This window comes from Chiloscyllium plagiosum, unplaced genomic scaffold (genome assembly GCF_037043375.1).
Source record: "Chiloscyllium plagiosum isolate Xiang-an unplaced genomic scaffold, Cpla_swu_hap1 HiC_scaffold_45, whole genome shotgun sequence".
NCBI classification, from domain to species: Eukaryota; Metazoa; Chordata; class Chondrichthyes; order Orectolobiformes; family Hemiscylliidae; genus Chiloscyllium; species Chiloscyllium plagiosum.
In genome coordinates, this window is record NW_028270183.1 from 100,025,194 (window position 1) to 100,048,134 (window position 22,941).

A 22,941-nucleotide genomic window follows, 5' to 3' on the forward strand; every position below is an offset into this window, starting at 1 on the left:
TGCATGGGAAATCATGTCTCATTAAATCGGTTGAGTTTTTTGAAGAGGTGACAAAGAAGATTGATGAAGGCAGTTTGGTAGATATTGTCTATATGGACCTCAGCAAGGTGTTCATTTAAAGAACAAAGAGCAAAGAAAATTTACAACCCAGGAACAGGCCCTTCGCCCTCCAAGCCTGAGCCGATCCAAATGTACTGTCTAAATCTGTCGGTCAATTCCTAAGCATATGTACCCCTCTGCTCCCACCTACTCATGCATCTGTCCAGACTCTTCTTAAATGAATCTACCGTGTCTGCCTCTACCACCTCTGCTAGCAACACGTTCAAAATGCCCACCACCTTCTGTGTGAAGTACTTACCGTGTGTATCCCCCTTAAACTTTCCACCTCTCATCTTGAATGCACGACTTCTCGTTATTGAATCCTTCACTCTGGGAAAAAGCTTGTCTCTGTCTATACCCTTCATGATTTTGTAAACCTCAATCAAGTCCCCCCTCAATCTCTTTTTTTCCAGTGAAAATAAACCTAACCTACTCAGCCCCTCTTCATAGCAAGTATTTCATTCTGATTGGTAGACAAATGAGTAAGGTTCGGTCACATGGGATAGAGAGGAAGCTAGTCACAATTGGCTTGAAGGAAGAGGGGTATTTTTCAGACTGGAGGCTTGTGAGCAGCAGTGTGCTGTAAGAATCAGTACTGAGTTCACTGCATTTCATCATTTATGTAAAGGATTTAGATGTGAATATTGGGGCCATTGTTACTAAGTTTACAGATTACATCAGAAAGGCAGTGTAGTAGATTATCTCAGAGTACAACAAGACCACAATTAGATGGGACAAAAGGGCAAAGAGTGACAGATTAAGTTTAATTTAGATAAATACGAGATTTTGAATTTTGTGAATGCAAACCAGGGCAGGAATTATACACTTGATGGTAAGGTCCTGGGGCGTGTTGTGAAACAAAGGGATAGGGCTGCAGGTACATTGTTCCTTGAACGTGGAGTCGCAGGTAGACAGAGTGGGACAGAACACATTTGGCACATCTCCCTTAATCAGTCAGAGCATTGTGTATAGGGGTTGTGATGGTATGTTGCATCTGTACAGGATGTTGGTGAGGCCACTTTAAAAATACTGCATGCAACTCGGTTTTCTGCAGAAATGATTTAGACACAGATGTTCCAGAACTGGAGGTTTGAGCTGTAGGGAGAGGTTGATTAGGGTGAGGTGTTTCTCCCTGGAAGTGTCAGAGGTTGAGGGGTGACATTATAGAGATTTATAAAATCATCAGAGGCATAGATATTCTGAACAGCCACGTTCTGCTCCCCAGTGTAGGGGAGTCCAGAGCAAGAGAGCATAGGTTGAAGGGGAGAGGGCGAATGATTTAGAAGGGACCTGAAGGTAAATGTTACACACAGAGAGTGGTGTGTGTATGGAAAGTGCTGTCAGAGGAAGTGGTGAAGGCAGTTACAATCGCACATTTAAAAAGTATCTGAAAGAGGAGGGATATTGGTCAAATGCTGGCAAATGGGACTGGATCAGGTTTGATATCTGATCGGAGTGAACAGGTTGGACTAACGGGTCTGTTTCCGTTCTGCATGACGCTCTGATTCTATAAAAAGGATGACGAATAATTCTGAAAGGACCTTTCAAGTGGGAATTCTCTTCACTGGAAGTTTATCGTGCCTCCATGCTCACATTGATTGAAAGCTGCATTAGGTAAATATTTGACAGAGAAGTGAGTCACGGATAATGGGATATAGAGAGCAAAGTGGAGCTGAGACCCCAACTTGATCAGCCACAATCTTAGTGTCTGGTGGAAAAGGCTCAAAGTATCTAATGACCCACTCCTGCTCTTCAGTCCCATTTTTCTGTATTCCATTCAGCCCATCAAACCTGCTAGACAGGAGCAGTTGGAGGCTACTTACTCCTATAACCTGGTGCACAGAAACAGAGGAGACTATTCAGCCTTTCAAGACTGTCACACACGATGTGAGGTGATTTGGGAAATGTAATTGGAAAACCCAGGCTGTTTATGAAAGAGGCTCCTCATCTCTCTTTACAGAGCTTCCCTTCTCTGCAACTTGTGCTCCATTTGTTGGTCATGTTGTAGACCCAGATTCACTGTGAATACAGCCCACATACCTCACCCAGCGATAGCTCACAAAATCCTCTGGTCTCCCTGACTGCAATATGTAATAACATAACATTCATGAAAATAACACCCACTACCTTTCCAATAACAGAATGTGAGAGCATCAGAAACAGGGGCAGGTCGTTCACTCCCCAAGCCTGCCTTGTCCTTCACTAAGATTGTGGCTGATCTGCTCTCGGTCTGAAATTGTCTTTAACACCCAATTCCTCATAGCCCTCACCTCTCTGACAGATCAATATCCATCTAACTCCTCTTCAAATAATTTCAGTCATCTCACTCCCCGAACACTCTTGAGAACAGAAATCCTGACATTGAATCCCACCTGTTTGATGAAAACACTTGCTGCTCCTATATCATGGTTTATTGATATGAACAAAAGAGGTTGAGACAAGGGTTCAGGTAAAGTGGACTCGCCCTGATATCAAGGCAGTGGTTGCCTTCTGTTGACATCAAGGAGCTTAACAAAACTGGACTTAATGGGAATCAGACTAAACTCTCCAGTGTTTGGGGTCAAACATGGCACAAAGGAAGATGTTCATCATCTCAGTCCTGGGTCACCTCTGTGCGAGATCCTCAGGGTAGCTTCCTCTTCACAAACATCTTCAGCTGTTTCATCAATGTCTCCCGACCCCACCCTCACCAAAATAAGATCAGAAGTGGGGATGGTCACTGAAGATTCCACAATGTTCAGAACATTTTGTCCCCCTTCAGCTCCTGAACTGGTCTGTGTCCATGTGCAGCAAGACCCAGACTCCATTGAGAGTTGTGCTGTTAACGTGTCAGTAACATTCATGTAACTGCACTGCCTATTGCCACAGTAAAATAAGAGTTCATTCAGCACTTCACAGGAATATGAGGAAGTCATTCAGCCCATTGACACTATTGGAGAAGAACAGGGACAACCCATTCAGTGCCTCCAGCCTATTACTCAGGAAGAGAAGGAGTCTAGTGTGATGGGCCGCACCAGAGCCCCTCGAAATATTGGAAGGCAATAGCCTTGCTTCTAATGTTTTATTATTTTAAAGGAAATATAAAGGGTCTGTTCCAGATGCAATGTGACAGAATCAAGAGAAAATTCAGTGAGAGTAGCAGACAGGAGACATTCCCTGAAGCTTCCAACTCTGTTGAGACCCCTATAGTTTTTGATGTTACTGAGAAACCAAAACCCAGAGATCCTAATCTGTGAGAGCTGGCCACACCCATTCAGTCTGCATTAAAATAAACCTAAGGCATGCCTCGCTGTTACTCAAGTGTCTTAACTAACCAGCTTGGTAACGATCGTTCAATCTCTCTCTTAAAAGAAACCAGGACAAAATAACCTCGTAAAGCTACAGCATCATCACACTTGTCAGTACATCGAGCTATCAAACAGGAACCAGGGGTAACCCAGTCAGGCCCTTGGCCCTGTCCAATCGGACGAGGAAGAAGTCAATCAGCCCCTTGAGTTACTTATACATGAACAGTAGGAGGCCATTCTCACCTCAATACACTTACACGGGGGCAGAATGAGGTAATTGATGCTGATTCCTGATGAATGTCTTATTCATGCAACGTCGATTCTCCTGCTTCTCGGATGCTGCCTGACCTGCTGTGCTTTTCCAGCAATCGACGCTCTACTCTGATCCTGGATTAGTGGTGCTGGAAGAGCATAGCAGTTCAGGCAGCATCAGAGGCGCAGTAAAATCGACGTTTCGGGCAAAAGCCCTTCGAGGAGGCAAACTTCTTCAAGGCAGGTATCCTTGCAAGAGGATTCGCAGTCGGGTTAAAATCAACTAGGTAAAAACAATGACTGCAGATGCTGGAAACTCTGATCTCCAGCATCGGCAGTCTTAAGTTTCTCCTAAATGATGCTCCAACATGATGAACAAGTGGAGCAGAGGCTTCACATACAGACTGTTCCACGTTGTTCCTCATGGCTCCATTGCTTATGATACACACGTGGGACTAAAACGTGGTTTTCTAGTGGTGAGCAGAGAACCTTCATGTCTTGTGTGAAGTCTGAAGAAGGCATCTTCCATCTCTGAGAAAACAGCCTGGTGTTCTTTATGCAGGGCGGAAGCTGTTGGGAATGGCTACCTGTTTCAGATCGAAGGTATTGTGGCTGCTGTTGGGAATTGTAAGCAACATGGCGTTCAGTACGGGCTCACATGCCGACTGCACAATAACGTGGGGAGAGTTAATTAAGGCATATAAACTTAGGATAGTCACGTTAGACTGCTGAATGGACTCTCTATGTTCAAATAATGCTGACCGTGTTCATGTTGACCTTGTCTAGTGCATGTCCTGTGCAGTGTAACCTGTATGCCTTACTCTGTCCAAGTCTATTTCCACCCTTTGATCTGTCTGGCTATGCTTACTATGATCTGCCTCCACTGCTCATAAATAAAGTGTTTCTCTGTATTGAGATACACGTGACAATATATCAAACCAATTAATCCTGTGAAAAGTATGGAATTTCTCTCCCTGTCAATGTCTCTTTTGGAAATAAGTGATCGCTGCCACTCCTCGTGTTTCAGCATCACCATTTCTTCGTCTCTCACAGCTCTACAGATTAAACACTCAGCTTCTTCACTCTATCCTCATGTTACCATCACCTGTGTCTGTGGTAAGGAGATCATTCCTTACAAAGGAGATCAAATCTGTACAGAGTGCCTCAAATACTCTCTCAGCAAGGCTCTACAACTGCAGGAAAATGGCTTTACTTATTTACTCGAATCATCTTACAATGAAGGACAGCATACCATTGACTGCACCCATTACTTACACAGGGTTTGATTCGGCACAGTCAGCGTAGACTTGTGAGTGGGAGATCATGCTTCCCAAATTTGTTAGAGTTCTTTGATGAAGTGACAAGGAAGGTTGACGAGGACAGACCGGTAGACGTAGTCTCTATGGATTTCAGTAACGCATTTGAAAAGCTTCCACATGGCAGGCTGCTCAGGAAGGTTACATCGCGTGGAATGCTGGGGGAACTGGCCAATTGGATACACAGTTGGGTTGTTGGTAGGAAGCAGAGGATTCAGTGGAAGGATGCTTGTCAGACTGGAGGCTGGGTCTATAGCTGTTTGTTATCTATGATTATCTATGATTATCTGTGACTGCAGACACATAGACATGGGATAAAACTTTTCAATGATCTCTGAATCAGCCAACAAGACACTCTATTGTGTCAAATTGCTCTGAGGTCTTAAAGGATTAACCTGGACAGAAAACCTGACCCCAGCCTCAGTATCGGAAAAAGGGGACGGGAAACAGTCCTGTTGACACTGCAGAGACCTCCTTCCTAACATCTGACAGCTTGTGACAACAATAGACGATAGACAATAGACAAAAGGTGCAGGAGTAGGCCATTCTGCCTTTCGAGCCTGCACTGCCATACAATATGATCATGGCTGATCATTCCTAATCATTATCCTCTTCCTGCCGTATCTCCATAACCCTTGATTCCATTACCTTTGAGAGCTCTCTCCAACTCTTTCTTAAATGAATCCAGAGACTGGGCCTCCACTGCCCTCTGGGGCAGAGCATTCCACACAGCCACCACTCACTGGGTGAAGAAGTGTTTCCTCATCTCTGTCCTGAATGGTCTACCCCGTATTTTTAATCTGCGTCCTCTGATTCGGCACTCACCCATCAGCGGAAACATGTTTCCTGCTGCCAAAGTGTCCAATCCTGTCATGATCTTATATGTCTCTATCAGATCCCCTCTCAGTCTTCTAAACTCAAGTGTATACAAGTCTAGTCGCTCCAGTCTTTCAGTGTAAGGTATTCCCACCATTCCAGGAATTGACATCGTGAATCAACGCTGCACTCCCTCAATAGCCAGAATGTCTTTCCTCATATTTAGAGACCAGAACTGCACACAGTACTCCAGGTGTGGTCTCACCAGGGCCTACAGCTGCAGAAGAACCTCTTTGCTTCTATACTCAATCCCTCTTGTTATGAAGGCCAGCATGCTATTAGCCTTCTTCACTACCTGCCGTACCTGCATGCTTACTTTCATTGACTGGTGTACAAGAACACCCAGATCTCTCTGTACTGCCCCTTCACCTAAATTGATTCCATTGACGTAGTAATCTACCTTCCTGTTCTTGCCACCAAAGTGGATAACCATACACTTATCACATTAAACTGGAATTGCCAGCCATCTGCCCACTCACCTAACTTGTCCAGGTCACCCTGTAATCACCTAACATCCTCATCACATTTCACCCTGCCACCCAGCTTTGTATCATCAGCAAATTTGCTAATGTTATTGCTGATACCATCTTCTATATCATTAACATATATTGTAAAAAGCTGCAGTCCCTGCAGGGATCCCTGCGGTATCCCACTGGTCAATGCCTGCCATTCCGAAATGGAGCCATTTATCACTACTGTTTGTTTCCGATCAGCCAACCAATTTTCAATCTAAGTTAGTACTTTGCCCCCAATACCATGCGCCCTAATTTTGCTCACTTACCTCCTATGTGGGACTATATCAAAAGCTTTCTGAAAGACTCGGTGGTACAGTGGTTAGCACTGCTGCCTCACAGCGCCTGAGACCCGGGTTCAATTCCCGCCTCAGGCGACTGTCTGTGTGGAGATTGCGCATTCTCCCCGTGTCTGCGTGGGTTTCCTCCGGGTGCTCCGGTTTCCTCCCACAGTCCAAAGATGTGCCGGTCAGGTGAATTGGCCATGACAAATTGTCCGTAGTGTTAGGTAAGGGGTAAATGTAGGGGTATGGGTGGGTTGCGCTTCAGCGGGTCGGTGTGGACTTGTTGGGCCGAAGGGCCTGTTTCCACACTGTAACGTAATCTAAAAAAAAAGTCCAGGTGCACTACATCTACTGGATCTCCCTCATCCATCTGCAGAGTTACATCCTCCAGAAGATTAGTCAAGCATGATTTCCCCTTCATAATCCATGCTGACTCTGACCTATCCTGTTACTACTATCCAGATGTACCGTAATTTCATCCTTAATAATATCTCCAGCATCTTTCCCACCACTGAGGTCAGACTAACTGGTCTATAATTTCCTGCTTTCTCTCTCCCACTTTTCTTAAAAAGTGGTATAACATTGGCCACCCTCCAATCCGCAGGAACTGACGCCGAATCTATCGAACTCTGGAAAATAATCACCAACACATCCACGATTTCCCGAGCCACCTCCTTCAGTACCCTGGCATGTAGACCATCAGGCCCCGGAGACTTATCAACCTTCAGACCTAACAGTTTCCCCAACACCAAATCCTGGCAAATATAAATTCCCTTAAGTTCAGGTCCTTCAGCCACTGTTACCTCAGGGAGATTGCTTGTGTCTTCCCCAGTGAACACAGATCTGAAGTACCCATTTAATTCTTCTGCCATTTCTTTGTTCAAAGTAATATATTCCCCTGTTTCTGTCTTCAAGGGACCAATTTTTGTCCTAACCATTTTTTTGCCTTGCACATACCTAAAAAAGCTTTTACTATCCTCCTTTATATTATTGGCCAGTTTACCTTCGTACCTCATTGTTTCTCTGCTTATTTCCTTCTTAGTAATCCTCTGTTGTTCTTTAAAAGCTTCCCAATCCTCCGTTTTCCCACTTATCTTTGCTATATTATACTTTTTCTCTTTTAACTTTATATGTTTCTTAACATCCCTCGTCAACCACGGCCGCCCATGGTCTACATCCCAGGGTACTGAAGGAGGTGGCTCGGGAAATCGTGGATGCGTTGGTGACTATTTTCCAGAGTTCGATAGATTCGGCATCAGTTCCTGCGGATTGGAGGGTGGCCAATGTTATTAAGAAAAGTGGGAGAGAGAAAGCAGGAAATTATAGACCGGTTAGTCTGACCTCAGTGTTGGGAAAGATGCTGGAGTCTATTATTAAGGATGAAATTACGGCACATCTGGATAGTAGTAACAGGATAGGTCAGAGTCAGCATGGATTTATGAAGGGGATCTTTCTTCATTTTAGGAATGAACTGATCCTGCAACTTCTGCATTATACACAGAAATATCCGCCATTGTTCCTCCACGGTCATCCCTGCTAAGGTATTGCACCATTGAACTTTGGCCAGCTCCTCCCTCATAGCTCCATAATTCCCTTTATTCAACAGAAATGCTGTCACTTCCGACTGTACCCTCTCCCTCTCAACATTTACAGAGCTTTCCCACAGACTATACAGAAACATCAGGAATGGAGTAGGCCATACAACACATTGAGCCTTCCTCATTATCGTTCCTGTTCAAACATCTCCACAATGCACTTATCCCACACAATGAATATATCCGTTAATGTGATTAACCTTGGGAAGCTATAAAATAGGAAGTGCAATAGTCCCTTTGGTCCATCGAGTTTGCTACCCAATTCAATATAATGATGGCTTGCCCTTTATTTCCACACCGTTCTCCTGCTCGCCCATCATTCCTTTTCTGTCTATAAATCCTTATTTATATTCAATGTCCTGGCTTCCAGGTTTGAGTGCATTCCCCAGGTTCACCAGTCGCTGAGTGCAGACATTTATTCTCATCTCATTGCAGAATGGCCTGTCTGTACCTAATACTGTGGCCCCTTGTTTTAGACACCATAGCCTGGGGAATTATCATCGCTGCTTCCAATCTGTCTCACCCTGTCAGAGCTTTATATATCTCACTGAGATCTCCATCCATTTTCCTAAACCCCATGGAATGCAGGCCCAGTCGCCCCAAACTCTGCTCCCACAACAAGCCTGTCATCACAAAGATCAGTCTGGTTATCCTTCGCTGCTCTCCCTCAATGTCAGGTTTGTCCTTTATGAAGGTACAGAGACCAAACCCGCACACAATACTGCACAGTGTTTTAGATGGGGAGTCACCAAGGCCCTGTATAACTGCAGTACGACACCCTTACTCCTGGACCCAAATCCCTTTGGAATTAAGGTCAGCACACCACTGATCTTCCTAACTGCTTTCTTTCCTGCAATATTGCTTTCAGTGACTGGTGTACAGGGAGATCCAGATCCTTTGCAATGTTACAGCTCCCTACTTTGTGGGTCTATGTACCCTGGTCAGCGTGCCAATGCCATTCCCAGTATTGACTTCTGGCTTCAGAACTCACTGTGCTGCAGGGACCCCGGAGGGCTGCGAAGAAGGAAACAACAAAAATGAGCATATGTCCCTTTGTATATCAACATGTTTCAAACAATCCCTTTACAAACGATAGGCTTCCAATCTATTGTTCCCAACAAAGGGCACACCGTCACCTCTACCCACATTGCTCTCCATCTGCCACGTATTTGCCCATTCACTCCACTTGTCTTCGTCGCCTTGAAGCTTTTTTACAGCCTCCTCACCCACTCACAATCCAACATCCTTTAGTTCTGTCAGCAGGTTGGGATATATTGCATTTGATTCCCACAACCAAATGTTTGATGAGTACTGTGAACAGTTGGGGCCTGAGTACCGATCTCTATGATATCCCAGCAACCTTCTTCTGTTACTTTTTAAAATAATATTTATTTCCTCAATCTAGGTGTGATTGGCTGTCCCTGGTTGCCCCTTGAGAAGGTGGTGGTGAGCTGCCTTGTTGAACCGCTGCAGCCCACTGTGGATTCAGTGACAGTAACACCAATGAATGCTAAGCAGCAGTGGTTAGATTGTATTTTATTGGTGATGGTCACGGTGTGGCATTTGTGTGGCGTGAATATTACTTGCCACTTGTTAGCCTGGATACTGTCCAGATCTTGTCGCATTTGGACATGGCCTGCTTCAGTATCTGAGGAGCCACAAACATTGCTGAACATTGTACAATCATTAGTGAACATCCCCACTTCTTACCTTATAATAGAGGCAAGGCCATTGATGAAGAAGCCCTGAAGATGTATGGGCCTAGGTCACTGCCCGAGCAACTCCTACAGATTTGTCCTGGAGCTGAGTTGACTGGCCTTTATCATCCATAACCATCTTCCTACGTGTCAGGTATGATTCTAACCAACGGGAAGTTTGCCCCTGATTCCCATTGATTCTAATCTTGCTAAGGCCCCTTGATGCCACACTTGGTCGAAGGAAACCTTGATTTAAAGGGCTATCACTCTCACCCCACCTCTGGAATTCAGCTCTTTTGTCCATGTTTGAATCAAGGTACTGAGATCAGGAGCTGAGTGGCCCTGGTGGAGCCCAAACTGGGTGTCATTGACCAGGTTATTGCTGAGCAGGTGCTGCTAAAAAGCACTGACACCTTCCACCACTTTACTCATGATCGAGAGTAGACTGATGGGGTGGTAACTGGCCGGATTGGATTTGTTCTGCTTTTTATGCATGGGAGATATTTGGGGTAATTTTCGATGTAATTGGGGAAATGTCGTTGTTGTAACAGTATTGGAACAGCTTAGCTAGGGCAGTGACAAGGGCTGGAGGACAACTTTTCAGTACTATTGCCAGAATGTTGTCAGGGTATGTACCCTCTGGGGTATCCAGTGTCTCCAACTGAATCTGGATATCGCATGGAGTGAACCAAATTGGCTGATGACTGGTAACTGAATTCCTGAGGACCATTGGAGGAGGATGAGATGGATCATCCACTCAGCACTTCTGACTGAAGATTGTTGCGAATGCATGAACGTTATCTTTTGTACTGATGTGCTGGGCTCTTCCATCATTAAGGATAGGGATCTCCTCCTCCAATGACTTGTTTAATTGTCCATAACTATTCTCAACTAGAAGTAGAAGGACTGCAGAGCTAAGATCTGATCCGTTGCTTGTGGGATCACTAAGCTCTGTCTATCACTTATTGATTATGCTGTTTGGCACACAGGTAGTCCTGGTTCGTGGCTTCACCAGGCTGACACCTCATTTTCAGGTATGCCCGGTGCTGCTCCTGCCCTCCTGCACAATCCATTGAATTGAGGTTGATCCTCTGACTTGATGGTAATTGTTGTGAGGGGGATATGCCAGGCCGTGAGGTTTTGCGGGAGTACAATTCTGCTGCTATTGATGACCCACAACACCTTATGGAAACCCAGACTTGAGCTGCTAGATCTGTTCTAATCTGTCCTATTTAGCACCGTGATAGTACCACCGAAAATGGTGGAGGTTATTCTCAATGTGAAGATGTGACTTTGTCTCCACAACGACTATGCGGTGGTCACTCTTACCCGATACATCATGGACAGATACTTCTGCAACTGTCAGATTAATAAGGCTGTGGTCAAATATGGCTTATCCATATTGATGGTTCCTTTAGCACCTGCCGCAGACCAAGTCGAGAAGTTATATCCTTTCGGACCCAACCAGCTCGATCAGTAATGCTGCTGCTGAACCACTCTTTTTGTGGACATTGACATCCCCCACCCAGAGTACATTTTGTGCCTTTGCCACCCTCAGTGCTTCCTTCAAGTGTTGGTCAGCATGGAGGAGTACTGATTCATCAGTTGAGAGAGGCTGGTACATGGTAAACAGCAGGAGGTTTCTTTTCCCATGTGTAAATTAACGCCATGAGACTTCATGGGATACAGAGACACTGTTGAGGACTCCCAGAGCAATTCCCTTCCAACTGTATCCCACTATGCCACCACTTCTGCTGTGTCTGTCCTGCTGGTGAAACAGGAGATATCCAGGGAAGGTGATGGGGTGTCTGGGACATGGTCATACTCACAGAATCATACCTTAAAGACAATGTCAGGCTGTTGCTTCACAAGTCTGTTTATTTCTATTCACTGTTTCCTGTCAGCTGTCCCATTCTAGAAGCATGTCCATATATTCGCCCCAATCCACTAAGATTTGATTTTGCAAACTAGGCTTGGAGCTTTACCAAACTTTTTCTGAAAATCCACGTGTTTTATCTCCATTGCTTCTCTTTCATTTGTCTCCCAATCAGTTTCTCAAACATAATTCCCATTTTACAAATCTATGTTAGTGTTGTATATGACCATTACTTTCAGTCCCAATAATTTCTCCCAAACCATTTACTTACTATGTTCTATGTTCCATGTACTATTTCGTTTTCCCACACCAGACTTGGTTTTCCTGGTATTGTCAGAAAGTTCTGTGAAGTAGTGGATTCATAGTTCTGCCATTTCCCTGTTTCCCATTCTCCATTCTCTAGTTTCAAACTAGAAGGAACCCACACTATTTTTTCATACATCTCACATTGACATAATTTGACAAGCTATAACAGTTCACCCTTATAACCTTTGTGAACATTATCTTCAGAAACCTATCAATTCCTGTCTTAAGCTGCTCAGCTCCACATCATACACGCACAGGAACATAGTCTCTGTACCAACAGAAATACAGCACGATCTATATTAGTCCCACTTTCCAACACCAGGCACATAGCCTTGAATGTTATGACACTTCCAAGTACACTTAACGGTTGAGAGATTAGCCGCGATAACTCCCCTCACAGGAAGTACATTCCAGACCTCAACACACTCTGGGTGAAAAAAAAGTAATCTTTAAATCCTCTCTGAATGTCAAACCCTTCACTTTAAGGTGTGCTCCCTTGTTCTTGACCCTCTGTCTTAAAGGAACAGCTACTGTCTATCCACCCTGTCTATGCCCCTTGTTAACTTATCCTTCTGAATCACATCCCCCGCAGCCTCCTCTGCTCCAAAGTAAACAACCCGAGCTTATCCAGCATCTCTCCATAGCTGATATGCTCCTTCCCAGGGAACATCCTGGTGAATCTCCTCTGCAAGCCCCTCCAGTACAATCACACCCTTCCTGTAATGAGGCTCCCAGAACGACATACAGTACTCCATCATGGACTAAACCAAGCCCTGTATAGCACTTATAATCTACTCCCTGATTAATAAAAGCTACACCCAAGGTTCAGTTCTTAACTTGTCCATTACCCTGTTCAGTCACATTCAGGGATGTGTGGAGAAACACCCTCTGAGCTCCCTAGTGTGCTGCCAATCATTGTGTAAACCCCATGTCTGGTTCCTCCTTCCAAAGTACATCACCTCATATTTATCAGGATCACTTCCATCTTCCATTGATCTGCCCATCTGATCATTCCACTCGAATCTTCCTGTAAAATCGGAACTTCCTCCTCACTGCCAACCACACGGCCAATCTTTATGTCAAACACAAACTTACTTATCGCAACTCCCACCCCTCCACCCACCAACACACCCCCCCTCCCCCTCCAGATTCACATCTATACCATTTATGAATGCTACAAACAATAAGGGACACAGCACTGATCTCTGTGGTACACCAGGGGACACTGGTCTCCAGTCACACAAACAGACTTCTCCCACCACCCTCTGCCTCCTGACACTAAGACAATTTTCGTTGTAACTTGTCAAGTTATCTTTGATACTGTGAGATTTTACTTTATTTTTTTCAATTTCCAATGTGGAACTTTGTCAAAGATCTTGCTGCAAAACTAAATAAGCGACTTCCTCAAACTAATTCAATCAAATTCATTAGGTGTGACTTCACTCTGATAAAGTCATGATGATTATGCCTGATCAAACCTTGCGACTCTGATTGGAGTTGGATTTTCTCCTTCTCTATTTTCTCCAGTAGTTTCCCGAACCGTGATCTAATACTTGCTCATCCATAGTTACCTTGGCAAATATCTACCACCCTTACTGTGAAGTGGAATCATATTAGCTGCTCTCCAGTCCGCTGGCACCTCCCCTGTGGTCAGATTCCAAGTAAAATTTCTTCCCTTGACTCCAACAGTGTCCAGACCTGCGGATTTGTCCAATTTTATACCAGACAAAGCCTCAAACCCCTGCTCGTATTTTACATCAATCTCTTCAAGAGCTTTCCGGTCCATCTTCTTGAATTCTGTACCTGCATCCTCCTTCTTCCAAGTAAAACAGCTGTGATGTTTACATGTACCAATCTATCAATGTTCTCCGGGTTGACGCACTGATTGCCCCTTTGGTTTCTAATGGACACTAACTGTTTGCTGATTATTCTGTTCTACTTGTCCGTGTAGAATACCGTGGGATTCTCCCTAATATCGCCTGCTTGCACTTCTCCATGTCCCTTTGTAATTCAGTCCCCTCTATGTTCCTAAGCTTCTAAGTTTCACTACAATCACCTCTCATCTTTTGAAACTCGAGATCACAGACTGAGTTTCCCCATCAGACAATCTTGCCATTTTATGGATTAGTCTGGAGAATACCTTTTGCAGTTCCTCTGTAGTCAGTACATTCTATCTTAGATTGGGACTCCAAATGGAACGCAATACTCTAATTTCAGTCTCAGCAACACTCTATGCAGCTGGTGCATGACATCTTCTATATTGCAATTACATACACATGAATGTTAACCTAATTTTTCGTTTCCTATTTGCACGCGTTCTTCCCAATTCCTTTCACTTTAACTTTTCTTATGAAGTTAGTGGGAGAGTTCTTAAAAAAGATCCTCCTGAATATCCAACCATACGTTATCCATTAGCTCCTTGTTGCCTCCGTCCACAAGAATCATCTTCATACAGTTCCAAAAAATGTTTGCCACGTATGGTTTTGTTTCATCGATGCATGATCATCCTCCCCAGTTTTCCCATTACCTTCTGTATATCCAGTAACACGTTCTTTGTAATTCAGCCCAGGAGACACCCGACCGCGGATTACAAGTTAACTGATCTGTAGTTCACCACTCTCCATCTTCATCCGTTCTTAAACTGTTGGATAATATTTATAACTTTTGCCATATCCAGAGTGGCTAAATGTCGTTCAGGAATATATTGGAAAATAACATGAAAATTCGCAATGCAATCAATACGTCTATTGCTGCTTCCTCTGATATTCTTGTATGAAGTATATCTGATCTGTCAGATATATAAATACTCAATCCAGTTTTCTTTTCAAAGATGACCTCAACACTGATAAGAATGATCTTAAACTTTACTTACACAAGTCCCATGGTCACTTGGTATTTCTGGGAGAATTTCTGGATATTCTGCCTTGAAAATAGACACAAAGAAACTGTTTCTTTCTCCTGTGATTTCTCTGTTCTCTACAATAAATTACCCTGCCCGCACGCATAGTGTTCCATATTTGACCTTGTTTTTACATTAGTTTCATACACTGATGTACTTTTTTTTAGCAGTCTTTATGTTTTTTTTAGCAGTCTTTATGTTTTTCTTTCGCAGTTTGTATGTTTTTCTTTTGTTTGCATGCTGTTTCGCTTTTTGATTTCCTTCTCAGTTTCTTGGTCATCCGTTGCTGGGTCCTACATTTCTCCGAATCCACTGGCTTACTACAACACTTGGCATTTTTCTAAGCTGCTTCTATTGACCTAATAGGTAGTTAAAGGTGAGGCTAAAAGTGTTAGGTCGGAGAGGAGGGTGGACCAGATTGATGGGAAGGAAGATGAACACATAGGAACGTTCAAAAGGGGGAGTGTGCTGAGTTGGAAGATTGGACTGGGATAAGGTGGAGTTAGGGGAAATGGGGAAACTGGTGAAATCTACATTAATCCCCTGTGGTTGGAGGGTCCCAAGGCAGAAGAGGAACCTTTCTTCATCCATGCTTCGGGTGGTTAGGGTTTGGCGATGGAGGAGGCCCAGGACTCTCATGTCCTTGGCAGAGTGGAAAGGAGAGGTAAAGTGTTTAACCACAAGGTGGTGGAGTTGGTCAATGTGGCTGTTCCAGCGATGTTCTCTGAAATGATCCACGTGTGTCTCGCCAATGTAGAGAAGACCACACTGAGTTTAAAGGATGCAGTAGATGAGGCGTTCTGTCTCCCTTCATCACCTATCACTTTCAACACCACCTTCATCTACCTATCGCATTCCTAGCTACCTGCCTCCTGCCACACCCCCTTCTCATTTAACTCTCAGCTCCCTTGACCCAGAAGCCTCATTCCTGATGAAGGGTTGTGCCCGAAACGACAATGCTCCTGCTCCTCGTACGCTGCCTGACTGTGCTTTTTCAGCGCCACTGATCTCCAGCAGCTGCAGTGCCCACTTTCTCCTCACACCTTCAGGGCTTGCATGATTCAGATTTATAACAGTTACTTCAAATAAAACAAAAACTACCGTGTACTCAAACAGCATAAAAGAAAACCAATGCATTGTGGTCACTGTTCCCAAAAGGTCCTTTTAAACTAAAGTTTTCAATTAGCTTTTCTGATCATCCAACATCAATTTCTAAATAACCTGATCTCTAGCTCTGTGCTCAACAAAATGTTAATGCCAGTTATCTAACACATGCTCATGAAATCCATTTTTCCCAGCATTAGCATTCAGTTTGGTTAACACAGTTTAGATATAATGTAAACAGTACATTATTACTGCAGTAGCCACAATTGTGTATATCTCATTTTCCTGTTTTATAACGTGCCCAACATTTTATTGCAGCTTTCACTTTGATATATAACCCCCATCATTGTTTCCTGCTCCTTGCTGTTTTTACGTTCCACCTTACAAGATTCTGTAGAATCTGAGTGACGTGGACTTTGGGGAGATTAATGGTAGAGATCATCTTGCCACATCATTTATGATCTTCTTAAGCATCATCGTGACATTTTCTCCAGATCTCCCGTTATGCTAGTGGAGTAGAGAAGGACAATGATCGTTCAACAATGCTCTGTATTTCCCCCAGAGAGCTGAGACTGCTCTAACCTGGGTGGGAACCTTACAGCAGGCTGGTAAAGCATTGCTGCTGCTGTACAGGATCTTAGTGAGATCACATCTGGAGTAGTGTGTACAGATTTGGTCTCTTCGATGAAGAAAGGATGTTATTATCTTGGAAGCAGCTCAGAGATGGTCCCCTCAACTGATTCCTGCAATAAAGGTGCTAACTTATAACGAAAGGAAGATCAGGTTGATCCAATAGCCATTGGAGTTTCCAAAAATGAAAGAAGACCTTATTTCAACATAGATGACAGGAAGGAGTCAACAACTGAAGCGAATTACACAGATAATGGAGGAATCCATTCCGTTCTTCAGCCTCTTACACACGACCAACAGAAGGATATTCAGGCCTTTGACCCTGTTCCACCAGAATAGGGCGAGGCTGTTCACCCCCTGGAGCCTGATGTATATTTACAGGAAGAGGCCAATCAGCCCCTCGAATCTACAACACTGGCCCCAGAGTAGGCCATGCTGCACCAGTATCCTATTACACAGCAACAGGATCAGTCCATTCAGCCTCCTCAAGTCTGTAACATAGGAACTGAAAGCGGTCACACAGTGACTGGAGATTTGTTACACTGGGATAGCAGGAAGCCATTCATACCCACCGAGTCTGTTGCAAGAGAATTGGATAAGGATAAAAACTATTTGAGACTTATTTCATGAGAAAGGAGGAGGTAATTCAGACACGTGTCTGTTGTATGGGAACAAGAGAAGACCAATCGCCATCTTAGTCCCATCTCTGGGATACATGAGGAGACCGTTCAGTACCTCCACCTATTATGGAGAAATATGAGAAGACCCATCAGCCCCTCAAAATGTTGGACAGCAACGGGAAGTTTCCATAATCCCCCACTCCTCTAACGCATCAACAGGGGGTGGTCATTCTGGCCTTGGAGATGATAACATGGGAACGCCAGAAAGACTTCATCCCATCGATTTTGTACACCAGCAGGAGGATGGGTCCTGTCAGCCACACATACCGCTTATGCAGGAAGTGGAGCACACCTCTTAAAACCCTTTTGCCAATCAAACAGGAATTCAAAGAAAACGTAAAGGTTTTAGAAAGGGAAGAACTTATAATAACTGCATACATTAGGGAGTAAAATGTAACAATAAAGTATTGTAATTTAAGGCAAATTATTAGAATCCATTGTTGTGGGCATTTGCAAACGTAAACCACAATTCATCGGAGTCAATGTGGTTTTACAAAGGATAAATCATGATTGAAGTGTTTTCTTGAGTTATTTAAAGATGTGACAAACAAGGTGGATAGTGGGAATCCTGGAAATGGAATATATCTGGTCTTCGTGAAGGATTCAGATATGTCGCTTCTCCAAAAGTGCATGGTAAGATCAGACAGCATCGGTTTAGGAGTAATTTATTGGCTTGGATGGAGGATTGGTTAACCAACAAAATGCAGTCAGATGAATTAATTGTGTCATTTTCTATTGGAAAATGCAATTTGTTGGGTGCCATAGATTTCAGTTCTCATGCTTCAACCATTTGTGATCGACATTATTACTCGGTTGACGGGATAGAAAATGCTACAGCTACATTTTCAGATGACACTAACATTGGTGGGAAATTACTTCGGAATGATGATGCAAGAGATTTAAAAACTATATGTATAGATTGGGTGAATGGGCAAACATTTGGCAATGAAAATTAAAGTGGATAAATATGGGGTTATTCAAGTTGGCCAGCCTAATAAAAAGGCAAATTATTATCTAAATGGAGAGAAACTTCAACGTGCTTAAGTGCAGAGGGATCTGGGTGCCTGCTTGCATATCACAGAAAACTTACTTGCGGGTACTTGAAGTAATGAGGAATGCAAGCATAACTTGAGCGTTTATTTGTAAAAGGATAGAGTAGAAAGGTTGCTGAAGCTATGCAAGGCGTTCGTGAGGCTGCAACTGGAGTACAGTTTGGGTGTCCTGCAGAATGAGGTATTTCCATTGGAGGCAATTCAGAAGAGCTTCATCAGACTGATTCCATATTTGAAGTGTTTGTCTTATGAAGAGAAATTGAGCAGTTCAGGCCTATACTGTCGAGTTTATAAGAATGAAATGAGATCTCATTGAGGTCTGTAAAATGCTAAACGTAATTGAAAGTGTAGATGTGGAGTGGATATTTTTTCATGTGGCGCAATCTACAATAAGAGACTAGAGTTTGAGGATCGAGAGATGGCAGGAAAGTGGAACAGAGGCCGCGATGACATCAGCCATGATTGTATTCCATGGCGGAGCAGATTCGAAGGGTTGGATTCCTGACTGATGCTCCTTGTTCATATTCAGCTTTACGGCTGTGTTACACAGTAATAGGGGAGGATGATGTATCAAACAGGAAGCAGGCACTCCGGATAAATCAGTCTAAATCAGTTTGACAGAACGTCACCAGAGGAGTCACACAGTGACCAGTGCTGGGTCCTCAACTATTTACAATCTATATCAATGATCAGGAGGATGGAACAGATATAGAGATAATGAGTTTGGTCATGTTGCTGTGATAAGCAAGAGATTAAATTATCAAGAGAGGGTGGAGGGTCTACAGATAGATACAGAGAGGTAATACATGATATAATCTGTCATTTCATTTACAGGAATAACGGAAGGCAGTATGTTACTGAAATGGAGAGGGATCACAGGGATTAATAATACTGTGTATTGGGGGGTTCACTCAGACCCGTTCAGACAGGGGAGGTTTTACTCAATCCCTGATTGTCTGCTCCTTGACACTCCAAGTGACCCCATTGCTCTCCGTGCACATGGAATACTTTGAAGTGTTTGGTTGGTGATGGGGGATGCTGTTATCAAACGTGTATCAAGGGGATGGCCTTTATTCAAGATACATTCATTCCTTTCTACATGGAGATCTGAAGACGATGGGAATGGCTGCCTGCTTGTGAATGAAGAGGCTGTGGCTGCTGTCAGGACAGAGGTATTCACCAACATGATGTACTGTGATGGGCACGCTGCAAGATTAATACAGAGAGTGCGCCTTCAGTTCCTCTACCTCTCCCCATTGACACGGCTACTCCGCAGATGCCATGTAGACCATCGGGAATCCCACTATACTGGATACACCCGGCAGCTCCCTGCTGAGGGTGAAACAATGTATTTACCTCATCCACCATGTATATCCTCCGTCACTGAATGGTTACATTGATGGCAACATACTGGGAGATGACGGATATGTCACCCAGTCCTGTTTGAAAAGTTCCAGAACATGGAAGCTGAATGAAACTGTGACCCGAACAGCCACTGGCAGCACCGTCCTTCCCCCTGGTGTGAAGCTGCAGGACGTGTTAAAGGAGGTGACACCGCTCTGTGACCAGCTCCTTGTTCAATTAATATCCCCGCACACTCTGCTCCTGGGTTAAGTGGAGCTTGGGAAGCTGTTCCGGAAAATTCCGGGGTGGACGCAGCAGTTCTCTTTCCCCACACACTCACTGCGTGGTTTCAGAGCCTCCCCTCTCTGCAACCTCTGCTCCATTTGTTGTTCATTTTGCAGACCCAGATGTTGTAACTCCAGTCCCCAGGCTCCATCCAAGAGTCCCCAGGATCACCAAATCCTCAGGTCTCCCTGAATGTCTGAGGCAGCTCACAGCATAACTTCCAGCAAACCATCCCCAGCTGCTGCACTAACTTTTCAATAACAGGAATCAGTTGGAAACCCCTCGGCTACAAGTGTTGTGGACCAGACCAGATTCCCGCAAAATATTTTAAGAAGGCCACTTAGACTCAAACCTTTCCTTATTTTGAATATAGATGGGAAGTGTGCCTTACAGATATGTTGTGATTGGTCAAACCACTCGACATTAGGCAAAATATAATCTATTTAAATGCTTTAGTTAAAATACAATCAAAGAAAAGAACATTTCGGGATGACTTATATGTTGGAACAATTACACATACAATAGATACCATACCTTATTGGTATACACCGCTTGGCAGAAAGATATATTCAAATACAGATTCTTACATTGTAGTTTTCTGATCCAGGAGAAATCAACATAAATAGAGATCGCAGAGGGAAAGGCAGCTGGGGATCACGTTTTGACACTTCCAACCATTCTGGGACCCGAGCAGCTTCTGAATGCTGCAGCTAAAAACAAAACGAGGAAACCTGGTCTGGGAGAGCTGGCCACTGCCCTTCCATTGTTTTGACCGTTTTAATAAAACCTAAAGGCTTTCTCAGTTATTTACTTAAACTGTTTTCAGACAGCAGTTCTGCACCTCTGCCTTTAAAAGCTCTCATCAAAAAAAAACCCGAAGAGAAAATAACCTTTTTACTGTGATAGTATTCTCACAACTCCACTTTTAATAAAATGATCCATCAATATACACAAATGGATTCATTTTAGACCGCCTAATCTTCCACTATTAGTAGACTGGAATGAACATATATTACATTGACTCTGAGCATACAAATGTTCACAACTCGATTCGATTTCAGTCATTTCACTCCTGCCACAGAATGCCTTTGTCTTTCTTCATCCAAGTCTCCACAACATGTCAAAACTTAGGTTTTCTCGCCCTGTCAACTTTATAATTTCAATAAGCTCAATAAAAACGGACTGGTATTTTTCTCCCTAAACTTCTCCAAAATCTTTAAGGGTCACGATCAGTGATAAAGATTTGTCTCATGTATGTTATTGGCAATTTAAATTCTGAAATGTTGTAATGCCAACGCCAAGCTCAAGGCCTCCTTCCCCATTGTGGAATAAATCTGCTGATGTTTCTACTGGACACTCCAACCACACGTTACATAATGGAGCACTTCTCATCTCTCCAATAGTCCTTCTGAATGACATAGCTCCTCATGTCTCAGCATAAAAATATTACATCCTTCTGTACCACTTCGTGATGTAACCGCTTCACCTGCTAATGCTGGCCTACGCCAGTAAACCTTACTCTCACAGGGATATGTTTTAAGAAGATCTCGCACATTCTTCTCAATCCCTCACAGAAACCAAACTTTGATTTCTGAACCCAATCATCATTATCAGCCATTCAGCTTCTAATCTTGCCATTGTTTCTCTCTGCTCTTCCACACGAGTTCTCACGACTGCAGGAAGTGAATTGTTGACTTCTCCAAAATTAGAGTCTCTCTCAGAGTGTCATAGGTTTGCTCTGTTTTTAATACCCTTCCCCATCTTTCAAAATTACTTTGTTTGATTCTTTCAAACACAACGTGCGTTTAACCAGGGATGCTATTTTAGATTCCTGAAACACTGTCGGCTTTTGGCACAAGCTCATATGCACTTCAGATGGCTTTCTTCACCTCCTCCGATAGGGATGCAAATACCTATCAGCTTTGTTTGGATAAACTAAATCCACATGTTCTCTGGCCACTGCACTTGTTTAGCCACTTTCTGAAATGAAATTAAAAAGGCTCCCCCATCATTCTCATCAAATTTAGATAATGCCTGGATGTATTTAAACAGATCCTGATCAGGCCTTTGGCTACTATAGGGTTGCTCAACCTCACTATCCTCTAATGAAAATCCATACAAAATGAAGAGGAATTTAGAATAACTTAACTATTGTAAACCTTAACCGAATAATGGATACAGTACGTTCTGCAAATGAACTGTTCAATCTATTAACATCACCTAAACACACCCCTTGGCAAAAAGGAACATTCAGACATGCATTCTTGCATACAGTTCTCCAATCCAGGAGGAAACACCATCAAGTGAGGCTTTAGAGAGAGTAACAGCTAGGGATAATTTACTAAAACTTCCAACCCCTCTGGGACCCCAAGCACCCCGTGATTGTTACAGCTGCAAGAAAAAACAAACTAGAAAGCCTGGTCTGTGTGAGCTGTCCATTGTTACTACTATTTATTAAAAACCCTAAAAGCCCCGTGAGTTATTTACTTGAGCCGTTTTCAGTAGGCACTTTGGCCTTTAAGACCTCTTACTAAAAAAAATGAGAAGCTAACGTTTTATTTAAAAAGTAATAGCATTGTCACACAATTTAGATGCCTGGTCCTTTACTCAGTGGGCTTGCTCGTGTTACTTATCGCAAGGTCACCTGAGGGGGACAACCACAGGTACAGACCAAGTTACAAGGATTTGTCTCATAACTTCTGAAACACACCTGCCCATGGACCATAACATGGAACATACCAGGAAGTGAACAACAGTTTGACACACACCATTTCAGTATTTCTGAGCTACACAATGCCAGCACTCGATACACCAGGGAGCCAAAACCCAAGGCCAGGGAAAGATACA